We start from the raw sequence: 16,712 nt of genomic DNA on the forward strand, positions 1-16,712 counted from the left end.
CCCACTGATTTTGATAGAGGTGTAAAAGAAATTCAATGGAAGACAGACAGCCTTTTCAACAAATGGTGCTGGAGAAACCGAGAATCCATATAAAAAGGGCCTGGGGAAGGAGTGGTAGTACATGCCCATAATACCAAATACTCAGGAAGAGGCTGAAGTAGGATTATGAGTTCTGGACCAACTTGGCCCACACAGGGAGACCTCCCATGAAAAGCAAATAGGCTAACAAAACAGTAACAAAAGATGAATCATGGATTTGAAAGTAAAATGTCAAAGCTATAAAATATTTAAAAAGTAAATAAAGAACGGGATGGCTCAGCAGTTAAGGGTGTTTGTCACTTTCCCAGAGGACAGGAGTTAGGTTCTCAGCACACACAAGGTGATACATAGTCCCCTGTAACTCCAGCTCCAGGGGATCTGACCCTGACCTCTGTGGGCACTTTTGTGCACATGTGCATGAACACATACACAGATCCCCCTCCAAATAAAAAAAAAAAAAAAAACTTTAAAAAAATGTAAATATGTGGAAATTTTTGTCTTATGACGAATCAACAAGTTTTTTTTTTTTGTTGTTGTTGTTTTTAAGTAGTCAGTGAAAACAAAGATGAACTGTGGCCTATGCTATGTGGGATAAAGAAGAGAGGCAAGACACAAACATTCCTTTTAAGCGACTTAAAATATTTATCAAGTTTCAGGAAGATAAGGCAATAATGTACAGCCCTAAAAGAAGAAGCAGCGTTTTTAAAGTATCACAAAAAGAGACACAATGTCCTAGCAGATCACTGAAATAGAAACTCAAACTTCTGGAGACAGAGGCAGAGAGGGGGGAGGGAGAGGAAGGGGGGAAAGGGAGGGACACAGAGGAGAGAGAAATGAATGACTATAAACAACCAGGAAGGCTGTAAAGAAAGGAGAAAGTCTTTTCTTTAAAAGATCACACAGTACAAACAATGCCTGGGCATGGGAAAAAAGATAAGACAGGTTTGGAAAATTCGGTGAGTCTCTTAACTGTAGAAAGGAGGAAAGGAAGGGCTTGGAGGCCCTGAAAGGCCTTCAGAGCTACCCTAGTAAGCCCCATCTTTATCGGTATTGGGGGCCACCTCCAAGTGCACAGCAGCAAGAAATGTTAAATAGTGCTCTGTACCTACTTGTTCAAAGGTCAAATAGTGCTCATCTAGCTCAAGGAAGGTGAACCAGAGAAAGAAAGAAATAAGAGAAAAAAAGAACCAAAAAACCCAACAACAACAAAACCCAATCTGTTTTGGAAGTTGTTGCTATAGCTTTCCATGGTCAGAGAAAATGGCAATCTAAATGAGAATAATGTGACAGTAGGGTCATTAGCTGTCGACACAGTCGAGACCTTGCCTCAAAACAAACAAACAAACAAAAACAGAAAAGCCAAACTCAAAAACCACCAAAATGAGTATGTGAAATAAATAAATAGAATAGTAATAATCAAGAAAGAGAGGAAGAGATAATGCTTAGAGAAGTACATAAGATAAATACACTGTTAAAAAAATAAAATTAGAATTTGTGTCTACAATCAAGTAGATATCACCACTTGCTCTGATGAAACAGAAGTGACTGTTTTCCTTTTGTGCCCAAATCTAGTCAGAAAACAAAGCATTTCACAATTCCCCAGACCACAGAGACACAAACGTGGGTACACATGACCTGGAAGTTGCATCACTCCGGCCGTTGAGCAGAGTGCATGTCATGTGATCCTGTCTGTCCTTTGGGTTATGTCTGTAAATGTGCAGAGCGAGGTCATGACTTCCTCCTATTGCTCTTTGGCAACTAGAAAATTAAAATAGGCCCCAGTTGAGACTTAGGATGGCTAGATCACATTTTAAGTATTCTGTTGATGGTGAAGGATCTAAAAAAAAAAAAAAAAATCTTAGTATATCAGTCTCCAATGAAGATTCCCTGGAATCACCCATGAGTGTTCTGCTTTACACATGAAACAAGAACTTGATTGGTTTTTTAGGTTATTTCACACATTAAAGTTGAACTAGGCTAGTTCCTGCAGGGGAGTTGTCTTTTGTTGTAAGGAAGAACTTCCTAAAGGCCCTTTTAGCTTCAGCCCTGAAATTTTTGTTTGTTTGTTTTGCTTTTTAAAATAAATTTATTTATTCATTTTACATCCCAGCTGCAGTTTCCCCTCTCTCCTCTCCTCCCAGCCCTTTCCCCCCACCTCCCCTATGCACCCCTCCCCATCCATTCCTCCTCCATTTCTATTCAGAAAAGGGCAAGCTTCCCATGGATATCAACAAAACATGGCATATCAAGTTTCAGTGAGACTAAGAACCTCCCCTTGTATTAAGGCTTAACAAGGTGACCCAGTATGAGGAACAGAATTCCAAAAGCCAGTAAAAAAAATGGGAGATAGCTCCTGCTCCAACTGTTCAGAGTCCCACAAGAAGACTAAGCTACACAACTGTCACATATTTGCAGTGCCTGGGTCAGTCCCATGCAGGCTCCCTGGTTTATCAGTTCAGTCTCTGCGAGCTCCTATAGCCCAGGTTAGTTGATTCTGTGAGTTTTCTTGTGGTGCCCTTGAACCCTCTGGTTTCTATAATCCTTCCTTCCCATCTTCTACAGGATTCCCCAAACTCTGCCTACTGTTTGGCTGTGGGTCTGCATCATTTATCAGTTGGTGGATGAAGCCTCTCTGATGACAATTAGGTTAGGCACCAATCTGGTCACAGGATATGGCCAGTTCAGGCTACTTCTAAAACTCCAGACTCTTCTATTCTTCCTTAAGTATTATATCAAAGAAAACAGAACTCTTCTTGAAGTACTAAGGATTTTCTTAGACCTCTCTGAAAATTAGAGAATGTTTAATAGTGGAAATTCTGAAAAAGAGACAGCATAGGGTAGTGATCAACAAAGTTTCCCATAAAGGGCAGACTACAGGGCATATAGTCTTTGGTACAGCTACTCAAATCTACAGTAGCATGAACACAGCAATTTACAAGTAAACAGATCTAGCGTGTATTCACAAAACTATTCCCAAAGAGTGGTACAGGGCTGTTTGCTAAGCCCTGGATTAGGGTAAAGTAGAAGGGATAGGAAGAGAAGTAGAAGGTGTTCTAGGAGGATGTGCTTAACAAATGGGTGAGAGACTGAAGTCTGTTCCATCCTGGACAGCCTCTTATGGTGTTCACTAAGACAATCTGATATCGTAACACCTTATTTAACTATATTACTCAGATTCTTGGAAGCAAGAGCTGTGTTCTTCTGAATAGTCAAGCTAGGCAGAACCTTCTAGTACTTTCTTCCCTGGCAGTTGAAAATATTTCTTAAACTCCACAATCTTCTGCCTTGCCTTAGGTACTATACCCCAGATAACAGAACTCTTCGCTGATGACTACAATTTTCTCAGTGCCTCCAATCATCTTTCTCCAGATCCTGTGGCTAAACTTGTAGAAGGGCAAGGCATTTCTTGGAAGAGAGTTTTGCATAACTTCTAGAAATGGGTGTGTCCTTTTAACTTCCCTCTTTCTGATGAAGGTAAAACCAAAAACTGCCAATAAGCCAAGAGATGCCTGTCAAGTTAGGATTACAGTCCATCAAAACCTAACAGAGGCTACCACACTTCAATACATCAACTCTAATTCATATAACTCAAAATATTTTATCTTTAAAAATCTCCTTGCTTTCCTTAAAAAAAAAATCACCATAACTAACTCTAAATCTACCCCCACCAGACTTCCAAGTAACGACAGGGTTTGGAATTCTACTTTAAGCAATCATAGACACAGCAGATTTGATCAGACTTATGAATACAATTATATACTAATTTATTTTAGTGTAAAGTATATCAGGCTAGTCTTCTGTCTTATTATACCCAGTATAAGCATGGAGAGAATACATTCCTGGAGGAATTCTTCCCGGGAGCAGAACGGCTCTGAAGCTATGTTCTTCTAGGAATCTTTCAAGTGCTCTGGACTCCAGGGACATCATACTTTGAGGCAATCAAAGAAAGCATTTCCTGAGCTCATGCAACATACCATGTACTTTCTGTCCCTTATAATATTTAATTATTAAACCAGTGAGGCATAGTAAATATACTTCCCTTTTCATAAATTGGAAAAAAAAAAGCGCAGATACTATACAACCAACAAACATCACAGCCTCAGATCTTCTTATCCCAGAAGTCTAGTGAGAGCCCAGAAAAGAGCTTGAGGAGATAGAGACAAACTTCTGATAAACTTTGAGAAACACTGGCCAGAGAGTTTTGGAGAATATTCAAGTTTATAGCTAATTGATGATTATAGAAGACAATAGCAGGACTAGAATTCAGGTGTTAGCTCTCAGTACAAAGTTAACTGGCACATGAACCCCCAGGAGAAGGCAGTACAGTTACTTAATCCTGACTTATTTGTTATAAAGGTTCTCTCAGGCTCCAGATGAACCGAGAATTAGCTTTATCTAATCACGAGACTGTTACACTGAGGTCAGGGCTCTTTTTATCTCAGTATTTAGCACAGTACTTAGAATTCATAGTGTACTAGATAACAGTGATAGTCATAATTAAGGAGCAAAAGGAAAGAATATCTGTTTGCTTTTCTGTTGGTAAAAACAGGAAAAGTGAATAAAGCCAAAGCTCTCAGACAGTTAACCTGTTAATGTAATGTCATACCTACCCTGGATGAGGTAGCATTTCACAGACATCAGAAACACAATGGACATCCAGGAAAAGCTCATGTTCTATATTTGAAACAACAATAACTATAGGTTATAGTGGGTAGACCATAAAGTATGGGAAGAACTTCCAATGAGCCATAGTGGTTAGCTTGGCAATCAGCACACAACCAAGTTAGTTCAGTGGTATTAAGATCCAACTCCAGCACCATTTTATATGTTAACACAAGTTCTCTCTATCAATGCACAGGGAGCTGTGGTGATTTGGGCTTGGAATTCAGGGATTGCTATTTGCAACCTAGGAATAGTTAACCCAGAGAGAACAGAGTTCTACGGTGAATCCTGTGCCAGGTATGGTAAAGAAGTAGGAAAGAGGATAATCACAAGTTCGGTTAGTCTAAGCTACATAGGGATAGAGGTGGAGATAGGAGGGGGCCAGTAGGACAGAAATGACTCCTGATGAAATTTGCGTCTTAAATCAAATTTACTCTTGAGCCAAGTCTCTCCTTGGGTCTGTTGGCTTAGGTAGCTAGATTCTCATTTAAACTTCTCTCACCTACAAAAATCTTCCTCTCCCTTTCTTCCAACAGTTCACCACATCTATCAAATCTACTAGGTCGGGCTTTTTAAGATCTTATGGTCTTCAGAAAGGACAGGCAGGTGCAATCTGTAGTGTAACTCATTAAATACAGGTTGGTGCTGGATCAGTGACATGAACAAAATTTGTGGGTTCTCAGAGCCTATTCTGCCTGGGAAGAGTCAGGGAAACTTACAATAGAGATGATATTTGGGTTGGACCTTAAAAGATGGAACGTTCTACCAGTTAAAGAAAGAAAAATGTTACAGGGAGAAATTTTCAAGCAAAGAGAATGAGTCAAATTGACTCGATACTCTAGGAAGTTATGGTTAGTAAAGTCAGTGCAATGAACTAGTGACTACTGAATCATTACTCTAGGGGAAATATAAGATTATGCTTCTGTGAGTCTGTACTTACACTTATTGTTTGTTTGTTTTTGAGACAGGGTTTTGCTATGAAGCCTTGGTTGTCCTGGGGATTCCTATGTAGACCAGGCTGGCCTGGCACTCAGAGATTGGCCTGCCTCTGCCTCCCAAGTCCTAGGATTAAAGGCAAGTACCAGCTCTTTAACTTTTAAAAAAATGATCCTTGTTCTCAGTGTTTCTGTTCATAGACACCTTATTTAATATATATTGTTGATTTATTAGCACAAAACTCAGGGTCAACAGCATGAACAAAGCTTATTGAACATAATTCTTTTCTCAGTAAAACACATCCCAGTCTTCTGCTTAGATACACATAACACCTCAGCATTGGAAGTATTTAATAGAATCACTAACAAAAAGCATAAGAATCACTAACAAAACACACACACACACACACACACACACACACACACACACACACACACACACAAAACCATTGTACTAAATGGACCATGAAGAAACATTTATTTGCAGTATGAGAGTTAAATAACAAAGCAGGGTATTGTCTTGTTCCATATCAGGAGGGAAAATGCATATCAGTTAGCTCTAATTTTCCACTGCTCTAGACATGTGCTTGTAGTCTAGGATTGACTGTGAAAGCAGTGTCTTACTCCACTTGCACTGATATAACATAATACCTGTGACTGTAGCACAAATTTATTGCTCACAGTTTTGCAGGCTTGGCAGTCCAAGATCAAGATATCAATAGTTTGGGTGTTGTGGGCCTGTTCATAATAGATAGTACTTTCAATGTAAAAGGGGCTCAGTAAACTCTCTCAAGCCTTTGTATAACGGCATGGCTACCATTTGTGACTGCTTTGTCTTCTGACCCACTCAATCACTGTCCAAGGGCCCATCTCTTAATACTAACATACTGGGGATTAGATTTCCATAAATGAATTTTCAAGGGGCACAAATAATCAGGCACATGGTACAGATTGATTTGAGGGATTCAAAAATTTAGTGAGTAGTATAATTAGTGAACACAGAATCTAAAATATATGAATATGAGAATGAATGCATATTTAAAAGTCTGGTCTGTTCAAAGCATAAAACCAGGTTTGGTGAAATTGATGGGGAAAGGAAATCATTGAAAGTAAGGCTAGAAAGGTAGTTCGGGGAAATTTAAAAACGGGTCTTATATGCTGGCTCAATTGTTCTCAGTGCCAAATATTACTATGCAGTAAAATATGAGATTTCTTCTACAGAACAATATACTTTTTAGTGTTTGCTAATAACTAAGAAAAGCTACTATGAGTCAATTAACCCAATTATTTTATTAATCAGCATAACCACATATTTTGTGGGGGAAGGGAGTAAAAAATTCATGGAAAACAGTCTATAAGATGCTTGGTATGATAGAGTATGTGTGTTGTGAAGGACCCAGGACATACTAGCCCACTTCATGGAAATTAGTGTCACGTAGTGGGGAGCAGCGTAGGCAGAAGGGAACAGCTTGTGCAAAGGCACTGGAGAGAAGCAAGCTTGGCCCAGGAGAAGCCCATAGGGGTCACGGCAGGAGCACAGTAAGCAAAGGGAGAGGCCGCAGGAGGAAAGGAAAGGAAGGTGCAGGCCTTGTACACACTTCATGAAGTTTAGACTTTAACCTGACAGAACACAATTCCTCAACAGGGATTAGTAATTAATAAATCGATATGTTAACAACTAAAGATGCAGGCTTGAGAACAATGCAGTAAGTACAGTTATTGTTTATAATAAATACTCATATTTATATGCACATAGACACATATGTATGTGTATATAACACATACACACAACTTACAAATACTTAAAAAAGCACTCTAAACTAATTACTAATAGTTTCCATTGAGAGGAATATAAGACAAAAGGTATAAGGGAATTTTCACATATTAATACATATACTTAAAAATTCATACATTATGAGACCAGAATGATTTTCAATGTTTTCCTATCTACAACTGTGAAAGGTCACTCTGGCCTGGAGCAACTGAAGTAGCAACAGAATGTAAATATGCTTAGCTAGACTACTACTGAGGAAATAATGGCAGTTTGTACCAGGACAGGGGCAAAATGTACAGAATCCAGGATAGATCTCAGAGATTGCAATGCCCAATCCTGGTAGTGAACTGAATAGGAGGGCTACAGAAGAATACAGAAAACTCCATGTTTTCCAGCTTGAATGACTCGGAGAGCTACATTACGACTTTCAGACAGGAAGAGAATCCTAGCTAACTTTCTGAGACAAGGCTATTATAACACCACATCAAAGACAGAGAGTCCAGGTGAACTGAACACATATGAAGGGGAGCAGATCATATCTGGGAAGCCAAAGAACCTTCTGTCAGTAATTACATTGCATTCTAGGAGATTGATTTTTGAAAGACCAGGTCAACCTTCCTGCACAGGACTCAAAACCCACTAATGGAATTACCTCTCCCATTAACAAAGCAACACATAAGCTGTTGCCAGTCATTTGAGTTTTGGAGGAAACAAAGGTCATTGCGTTGAGGGACACCACTGTTGTGTCCTTTAATGGTCTGATTTAAGTCATATATTAAAAACTGAGTTAAGCAAAGGTTACCAGGAAAAACTGGGCAAAGTTAAGTGAAAAGTAGACAAATAATACCCATAAATACAGCTAAATAGTTCCTTTGGGAACAGAGACTTCTTGCATCAAATCCCACCCCCAAATCAGACTCTGTAGTTTAAGTATATCTGATTGTGTTCTAGCCTTGTCATAATCCTCTCACTAGTGCACTGTCTGCAATAGTGGTATTTAAAATTTGATGTGAATCAGGATCAGAGACCTATCCAAAATGCAAGTAGGTACACTGAATTCTCAGTCCTGGTAGTTCTGGAGTCCATGAATACAAAACTCAAAGAATCTAGTACAGAATATCCAAGGACTGTTGTCAGAAACTTACACTAAAGTTGTTAGTGATGACTGCTGGGATGTGGTTCTGAGAATGTGGTCAGGAGATTGGAGGTTTGGGTTACACTCTAGCTTTGTCCCTAGAATATGAACCTGGGAAGGAAAACAGTTTCCTGCTCTGGCCTTTGTTTTCTCATCTATGTAAAACCCATGTTTGGCCTGTTTAACTTCTGACACTGTAAGACTACAAGTAAAGACAAGGGTTGAATTATGTAAGGGAGAGCTTCTGGATAGTCTCTTAAGGTGTCTAGACTGCATATACATGAACATATCACACAATCCAATGTTTTCTGGAATCTTTGTATTGCCCACCTAAATACAATACACAATGGAATGTGCTGGTCATGAGCAGGTATAAAAAGTGCTTCCAAGGTACAAATGAACTGGGCATGGAGCTCTTCAGGTGTCTGCTTTTCTTTGCTGGCCATATTGGTGAAAATGGAGGTAGTCATTCAAAGGATGGAAGGAGGGAGGTGATTAAGTCAGGTAATCAAGTAAATGACCTGACTCTGTGCAACCCCAATTTACTGTACTCTGACTGTTGGAGTGTATACATAGTTAAAAAATATTCCCATCCAGGCTATTCTACAGACTTCTGAGAGCAACTGAAGACTTTCGTTTAGTATGTAAGGGGAGGCCTTTACACAGAATTAGAACAGCCCCAGGCTCATCCTTCCTTTCCTGGTTTTATTTTTTTAATAGAGGTATAATTTGTGTTGAATAAAATTCAGCCATCTTAAGAGTTCAGATTCATTTCTATGTTTTGTCATATTAATGAATTATATAAGATTTCTAGGGGCTAGAGAGATGAATCAGTGTTAAGAGACTAGACAGTCTTACAGAAGGCCTGGGTTTGATTCTCAGTATCCACATGGTGACTCATAATCATCTGTAACTACCATGGGACCCAACATCCTCCTCTGACTTCTGTAGGTACCAGCATGCCCATGATGCACATGCATACACACAGGCAAAACATATAGGCAGGCAAAACACTCATTCACATAAAGTCAGCCTTAAAAAGTTTGTTTTTACATGTTTTGTATAGAGTCTATCCTTAGAATTAACAAAAACTGCACAGGGTGTGTGTGTGTGTGCGTGTGCGTGTGCGTGTGCGTGTGCGTGTGTGTGTGTGTGTGTGTGTTTAAAGGGGACTAATGTTTTATTTCAACCTTGGCTTGCCTTTTGGTCTTCTAATTAGTTTTTAAAAATTTTAATTGACAATAAATGCCTATATTCATTTTGCCATTGATATTGTTTAAAGAAAAATGTCTTTGACTTTGATGAAGCACCCTTTCTTTCCTTTCCTCTTCTCCTGGCTCCTTCTCCCCACTACCCCATCTTTCAGACAGGATCTCATTCTGTAGTCAAGGCTGGTTTAAAACTCACTATAATTCTCCTTGCCTCAGTCTCCTGAATGCTGGGTGAAGACTAATTTAACATTTTAAGAAAAGACTTCAAGGTTTTATCTGTCTTATTTGTCTTATCTAAGAACCTTTTCTGACCTCAAAGTCAAAGCCTTCCTGCCTTATTTTTTTTATATATCTTACAATTTTACCTTTTATATTTATCTGATGCACATTTGTATATAATGTAAAGGATCATGTTCTTTGCCTGCCCCCCCCCATATCCAGCTGTTCCAGAACAATTTGTTGGAAAGAAATTATCTTCTTTATCAAATTACCTTTGCATTTTGTTGAAAATTCATTGATGAAATGTATGTACATCTATTTCTAGACTCTACTGTTCAATTGATCTTTCTCTCTATTTATACTTGTACCACAAGTATATACTTATACCAGTACCACAATATCTTACTGAAATTTTATAGCAAGCCTTTAAAATGGGAATGTTGGGTCTTCCAGCTTTCCTCTTTTTAAAAAGTTGCTTGGTTATTCTAGATCCTTTGCATTTATTTCCATTATTTTGGGAATGATTTCTTTCTCAGGTGCTGGCTAGAATTCAGAGAAGCTATACATGCCTGGAGTTTTCTTAATGGAAGTTTTAAAATTGGCATTAAATGATTTTAAATAGTGCTATTTATATTTTTAAATAAGGCTATTCAGAGTTTTATTCTCTTTTGGTATTTTTTAACATTAAAAATATATGTATTATGTATTTATGTGCCCATGATTGCATGGGGGTGGAGTGGGGTGGGTAGATGGGGATGCATGTGTGCCACAGTGTATATGCAGAAGTCTCAGGACAACATACAAGAATCAATTATCTCCTTCTACCATGAGGGTCTCAGGGATAGAACTCAGTTCGCCAGTCTTGGTGGCAGGTGCTTTTATCCAGGGAGTCACCGTTTGTTTTTTGAGATAGTTTCTCCCTATGTATTCCAAACTGGCCTTAAACTTCAGTCCTCCTCATTAGAGACAAATCACCATACCTGATGGTATCAGTTTATTTAATACATCCTCTACAGAACTTATTAATCTCATACATTACCAAACTTACTTAGGTAAAGTTATAAATAACATTTTCCTATTATTTACAAAGTGACATACAACTCATATACCATAAAATTTACTTCATATACCATAAAATTAAAGTATATAATTCACAATTTTGTTGAATATTCACAATGTTACATAAATATCTCTATCATTTAATTCCAGAACATTTTATCACCCACCCCCCAAAAAAACCCCGTGAATGACTAATCACTCCCCAACCCCCTTCTCCTAGTCACTAGAAACTACTCATCCATTGCCCTTTTAGTGTCCACATGATATGCAGTGATGAGCTGACCTATTCTGCAACTCCCAGTGCAAAATCCAAAGAGCTCGAGTCTATCACACATACTCTGAGGCTCTGGAGAGAGGAAAGGAGAAAACTTTTCCATAAAGTTTGTTAACCTTGTTGCTGCACAGAACTGTTCACTGACAATGTGCCAAGCTATTAAATGCTTTTTATTCCTTTAGTGCTGTAGGGTCAGTCCCCTCTGGCCACCTGGTACCTGCAGCTGACAATAAAATATTATTTTCCTGGTGTAATATGATGCAATGTCTGGGAGGCACTAACCTACAGCACCAAGCCTCAGCTGCTCAGCACTCCAGGGCCTCCTTTCATTTGGCTGCAAAATGCTTCCTGGGGTGGTTTTCTGTCTTTTCTCACTCTGTTTTTAAACATTCTAGACTACAGGCAAACCAAATAGCTTTGTAAAATAAGCCCTGCAATTTTGTGTCTTTGGGATAATATCTGTCAGAATCCTATTAATCCTCCAAGAGTCTACTCAAATGTCTAGTACTTTTCCTTATTCTCAGAGGAAAGGTGGGGATTGAGCCTTTCCTTCCCCATACACAAAAAAGTACTAAGTTAATGCAAGTGGAATGCTCAGCTCTGATGACCTCTCAGAATATCAGTTCTTACTTGTACTTTTAAAATTGCTTTATGTCAGAGACAGTAAAGGGAATATCTTCATCATCTTGCAGATCATAGACCAGAAAAGAGTATCCACCTGGATGGACATGCATGGTAGAGCTGAGACAAGAACTCAAGTCTTCTTTTACCAGACCATAACATTGTGTTTTGAGAGGGAGGGAGGGAGGGAGGGAGGGAGGGAGGGAGGGAGGGAGGGAGGGAGAGAGAGAGAGAGAGAGAGAGAGAGAGAGAGAGAGAGAGAGAGAGAGAGAGAGAGAGAACACTGCCCCACATTCCCCAGCCCTCCACACCACTTTTGAGACAAGGTCTCATTTTGTATCCCAGGTTGGCTTTCTACTCACAACAATCCTCTTGTCTCAACCTCCTACATAATAAGATTACAGGTGTCAGTCATCATACCCAGCCAGACTTGCCATTTAAATTACAAAAATAAAAAGTAAAAAATTCCTAATAGTGTTCTATATAATGTATATCGACTTTAAGTTATAAGATTGGTAGCAAATTGAAGAACAGGATTTTAGACAGAAGTGAATTCTGAGTTTTTAGGCAGGGAAAGAGAGTATTCCACTGATAAAGGGAGAATTCTGGTTGCCCCAAAGCCTTTGTTGTCTTCTTTTTAAAATCTGATGTGTATGGATGTTTTGCCTGCCTGTATGTCTATGTACCATGTGCATGCAGAGGTCAGAGGAGGGCATGGAAATCCTTGGAACTGAACTTACAAATGGTTGCTAGCTGCCATGTGGGTGCTGGGACTCCAACCTAGGACCTCTGGAAGAGCAGTCACTGCTCTTAACTGCTGAGCCATCTGTCTAGCCCAGTTGAAGCATTCCTTCTAATTTTGCAATCTGCTATTGGCTACCTCACTGGTTCACAGTTGTCTGTACACAAAGGAAGATGCTGATAACTTCAGGAAAATATAGCATTGGGGCATTTTCATCTCAAGAAATCTTTACTTCAAGCTATCTTTCTCTGGTTATATGTGACTGAACACTGTGGCTGAATAAGTATCAGAGTCTAAATTTAGTTTTTTGACAGTATTTCATTTCTTGGCATTCTGATTCTGAGATATAGGATTCCCTCTGTGTCCTTGGGCATTGTAACTATGAATGAACTATGCCATCAGTTTCCACGGTTCTCCAGATTATAGATGACATGTCATGGGACTTCTTGACCTCCATGAATCAATTCCTATACTTAGTCCTGTCTTTCCTATCCACATGATCTAGTCATCTAACTTTTTAATTCATTTCACTGAAGAATCCATACTAATGCAAATAGTTATTTCAGGTTTTCAATAGATTTTTATGAGGAAAATGAATCAATACACTGAATACTCTCTCCTAGTAAGCAACAAGGCTGGTAAACAATATGGATATGTACCTACTTCTATCTATATGTTCAGAGACAGACTCAATAAAGGGGCTACACGTAAGGATAAAATACTTGCCAGTACTAAGATCATATATAATAGCTGTCTTAGTTCAGGTTTCTATTGATGTGAAGAGACACCATGACCAGGGCAACTCTTATAAAGGAAAACATTCATTTAATTGGGGTGGCTTGTTTACAGTTCAGAGGTTTAGTCCATTATTGTCATGGCAGAAAGCAAGGCAGCATGTAGGCAGACATGGTGCTGGAGAGACCTCAGAGTTCTATATCTTCCACAGGCAACAGGAAGTGGTCTGTCTCACTGGGAGTGGCTTGAGCATATATGAGGCCTCAAAGCCTGCCTCCACAGTGACACACTTCCTCCAACAAGATCACACCTGCTCCAACAAGGTCACACCTCCTAACAGTGCCATTCCCTTTGAGGGCCATTTTCTTTCAAACCACCACAACAGCCAATAAAATAGTAGTCCAACAGTTAAAAGCACTAGTATTCATGTACATTGATCAAGAAGGCTGAGTTCAACACTGTGTTTCAGGGCAACACTTTAGCCTGCAAGGTAGGCTAAATTAATGAACCATTCTCTTATTTTCCAGATGGATTTATCAAATTTTAGCATCCATCAGAATTACCTACAGTCCTTTTTCCAACACAGATTTCTGGGCCCCATTCCAAGCATTTCTGATTTAGAAGGTCTGGTATTTAGAAGAATCTGAGAATTTATACAGTTCTCTTTTTTAATTAATTTGTTAACATTTTATTTATTTTGTGTGAATGTATGAATGTGTGCATGCTTATACACTGTGTACCACATCATGTGTGTGGAAGCCAGAGGATAACTTACAGGAGTCAATTCTAGTCTCCTGCTGGGGATCAGGTTATTAGGCTCAGTTGCAAGTGCCTTTCCCATCTCACCAGCCTAGACTTTTCATTTTCTAGTAAGTTTTTAGATGTTGCTGCTACCAGTTCTAGATCATGTTTTTTGTTTGTTTGTTTGTTTGGTTGGTTGGTTGGTTGGTTTGGTTTTGCCAGATAGGGTTTCTCTGTGTAGCCATGGCTATCCTGGAACTGCCTCTGCCTCCTGAATGCTGGGATTAAAGGTATGCACCACCACACCCTGCCTAGATCATGTTTTGAAGTCTCTGTCATTCAAGTGTTGAGGCATTAACATTGACATTCGGGTCACAATACCACCATGACTGGACAGTGTTTTATTATTCTGGCCAACTAAGAGACCAAAGGAATTCTTCATCTAAAGGTAAGAAACTAGAGTACAAAAGAAGAATATGAGTCACATTAATATAGCAAGAGAAGTTTACTGGAGAAGAAGCTCAGTGTCATAAGCGATGGCACAGGCTCCAATCATCATAAGAAGGCAGCCAAGACCCATGCCTCTACCAAATATCAATCAGCTTACTACCTGACCCCATGACCTTGCCAATTGAGAAGAAATTCCTTTCACTTTTTATTCAGGTAGGGCTATTTTATTCTCTGGCCATTTCTTTGGGAAACTCAAATCCACATAACTTAAGTATTGGAACAATGTTACAATAAATGTAACAGTACCCTAAGAGAGCATACAAAGAAGTACAGAAATAATGCAGGTATTGCCGTTTTAGGATGAGATTAAGCATAAAACACAACAGATTTTCAATCACTGTATTTGTATATTTACTATTTAAAATCTGTGAATTATTCAAGGGAATTAGGCGCAAGCCTCAATTATGCTGTTTAACAAAATTTAAACAAATTTATAGTAACATTTGATTGTGATTTCATTTCCAAGTTTTTAAATGAAACATGAAATAAAGCATAAGTAGACAATATTCTTTACAAGTATAATAGGCCCCTGGAAACACCGAACACCTGATAAACTGCGATCACCAAGACAGGCTTCAGAGACTGTCGAGGCTGACAAAATAGTCTGCATCCTTTACACTGATGCTTTAAAAGTAGTATGCTACCATTAAAGACCTCACCAACAGGACTGAGTATCTGTTATGCTAAGTGGGTAAAAGAGAAAATGTATTGAACTTCTACTTAATATTTATCTAAGTCTCAAATCTGGTTTGCCAGCCTCAATAAACAATTTGTTATTCTTATACAAAATATCTTGTGAAAGTTAAGAAGGAGAGAACAGGGAAAAAAAACCTTAAAATATAGGAATAATTTTTAAAAATCAAAAACTAAAAACAACCAAACAAACAAAAAGCAAAAGGGCTGATGAGGTGGCTCAGTGGATAAAGGAGCTTGCTATCAAGATTGACGACTTGAGTTTGACACTGGGACTCACACAGCAGGAGAGAATCGATTTCATGTAAGTTGTCCTATGACCTTTACATACATGTGTGTATCAAATAAATGAAATGCAAAGTAAAATAACCAAGGAGAGAATGGTTTCAAACAATTATGGAAGATAGAACAGAGACTCAACTATTCTTTCATGAGAGAGGAGTCAAGGATATGCTAAAATGAAAGAATGGAAGAAAGTCTAAAATTTAAGCACCTGGAGCAATAGAAACACATGGCTTCTTTGGAAGTGGCAAGTTCTTTGATGCATTACAGGAAAGAATGTGACAGAGACACCAAAGCAATGAAGTAACCATAAAAGAAGGTCACTCAGTGCCTTGAATAGTGACACACCAAGGAATTTGAACTTAGTATCTTCATGACGAGAAGAAACAGCTAAGATCTTGTTTTTAAAAAGTGAACAAAGTCACTCACAAAAGAGACAGTGAATATCAAAAACATGAAGTAGAGAAAAGGAATCAGGAGTGAAAATGTGGTTTATTTTAAACATAGTTCAAAATCAAAATTAACAATATTGCTCAAAAATTTATACTTATGGTAAAACTATAAACAAACAAACAAACAAAAAACAAACAAATAAATAAAACCAAGCAAGTGACCATAAAAATCATGATAAATGAATGGAAGAATGGGGGTACAGTAAGAATTAACTGAGAAGGGACATACAGAGTTTCCTGGCTGCTGGTAACAGCTATGGGTCTTTCCTTTATGGCATAGTGTATTTTATACAATCATTGTATGCATATTATATTTCACAATAAAAAGTTGAGGACATAATTGAAAATATCATGGGGGCTGGAAGAAACTGGAAATAATGAGAAATTAAGAGAGGTCATAAAAGTATTGGGCAAGGGCATGGTACTTCAGTAAAGTTAGTGGCAGGGCAGAGAGGGGAAAGGGAGGATTTGAAATTACTTAGTAATTCGGTCTTAGTGATATATTAGAAATGGAATCTGAGAGAAAGAGGAACTGCAAGTGACTGAGAACTCTTTTAAGTTCTAAGCCTGGAAAACTGAAATAAGTGGGAAAATATTGAAAGTAGCAGACTTTTAAAATTTAGAAGAG

General features: G+C 38.5%; 1 protein-coding gene across 2 annotated transcripts in view; it reads right to left on the reverse strand.

The window, feature by feature from the left end:
* The window catches only part of Gab2 (GRB2 associated binding protein 2), a 157,170-nt gene that overhangs the window by 61,991 nt on the left and 78,467 nt on the right, over nt 1-16,712 (reverse strand). Inside the window, exon 2 of one of the 2 annotated variants that reach the window (XM_028877439.2) lies at nt 1,675-1,876. The exons of the other annotated variant lie outside the window; for it this stretch is intronic. The gene's annotated coding sequence lies outside the window, so the exon portion shown is untranslated. The remainder of the gene's footprint in view (nt 1-1,674; nt 1,877-16,712) is intronic. 2 annotated transcript variants of the gene reach the window in all.

This window comes from Peromyscus leucopus, chromosome 1 (assembly GCF_004664715.2).
Source record: "Peromyscus leucopus breed LL Stock chromosome 1, UCI_PerLeu_2.1, whole genome shotgun sequence".
In the NCBI taxonomy this organism is placed as follows: domain Eukaryota; kingdom Metazoa; phylum Chordata; class Mammalia; order Rodentia; family Cricetidae; genus Peromyscus; species Peromyscus leucopus.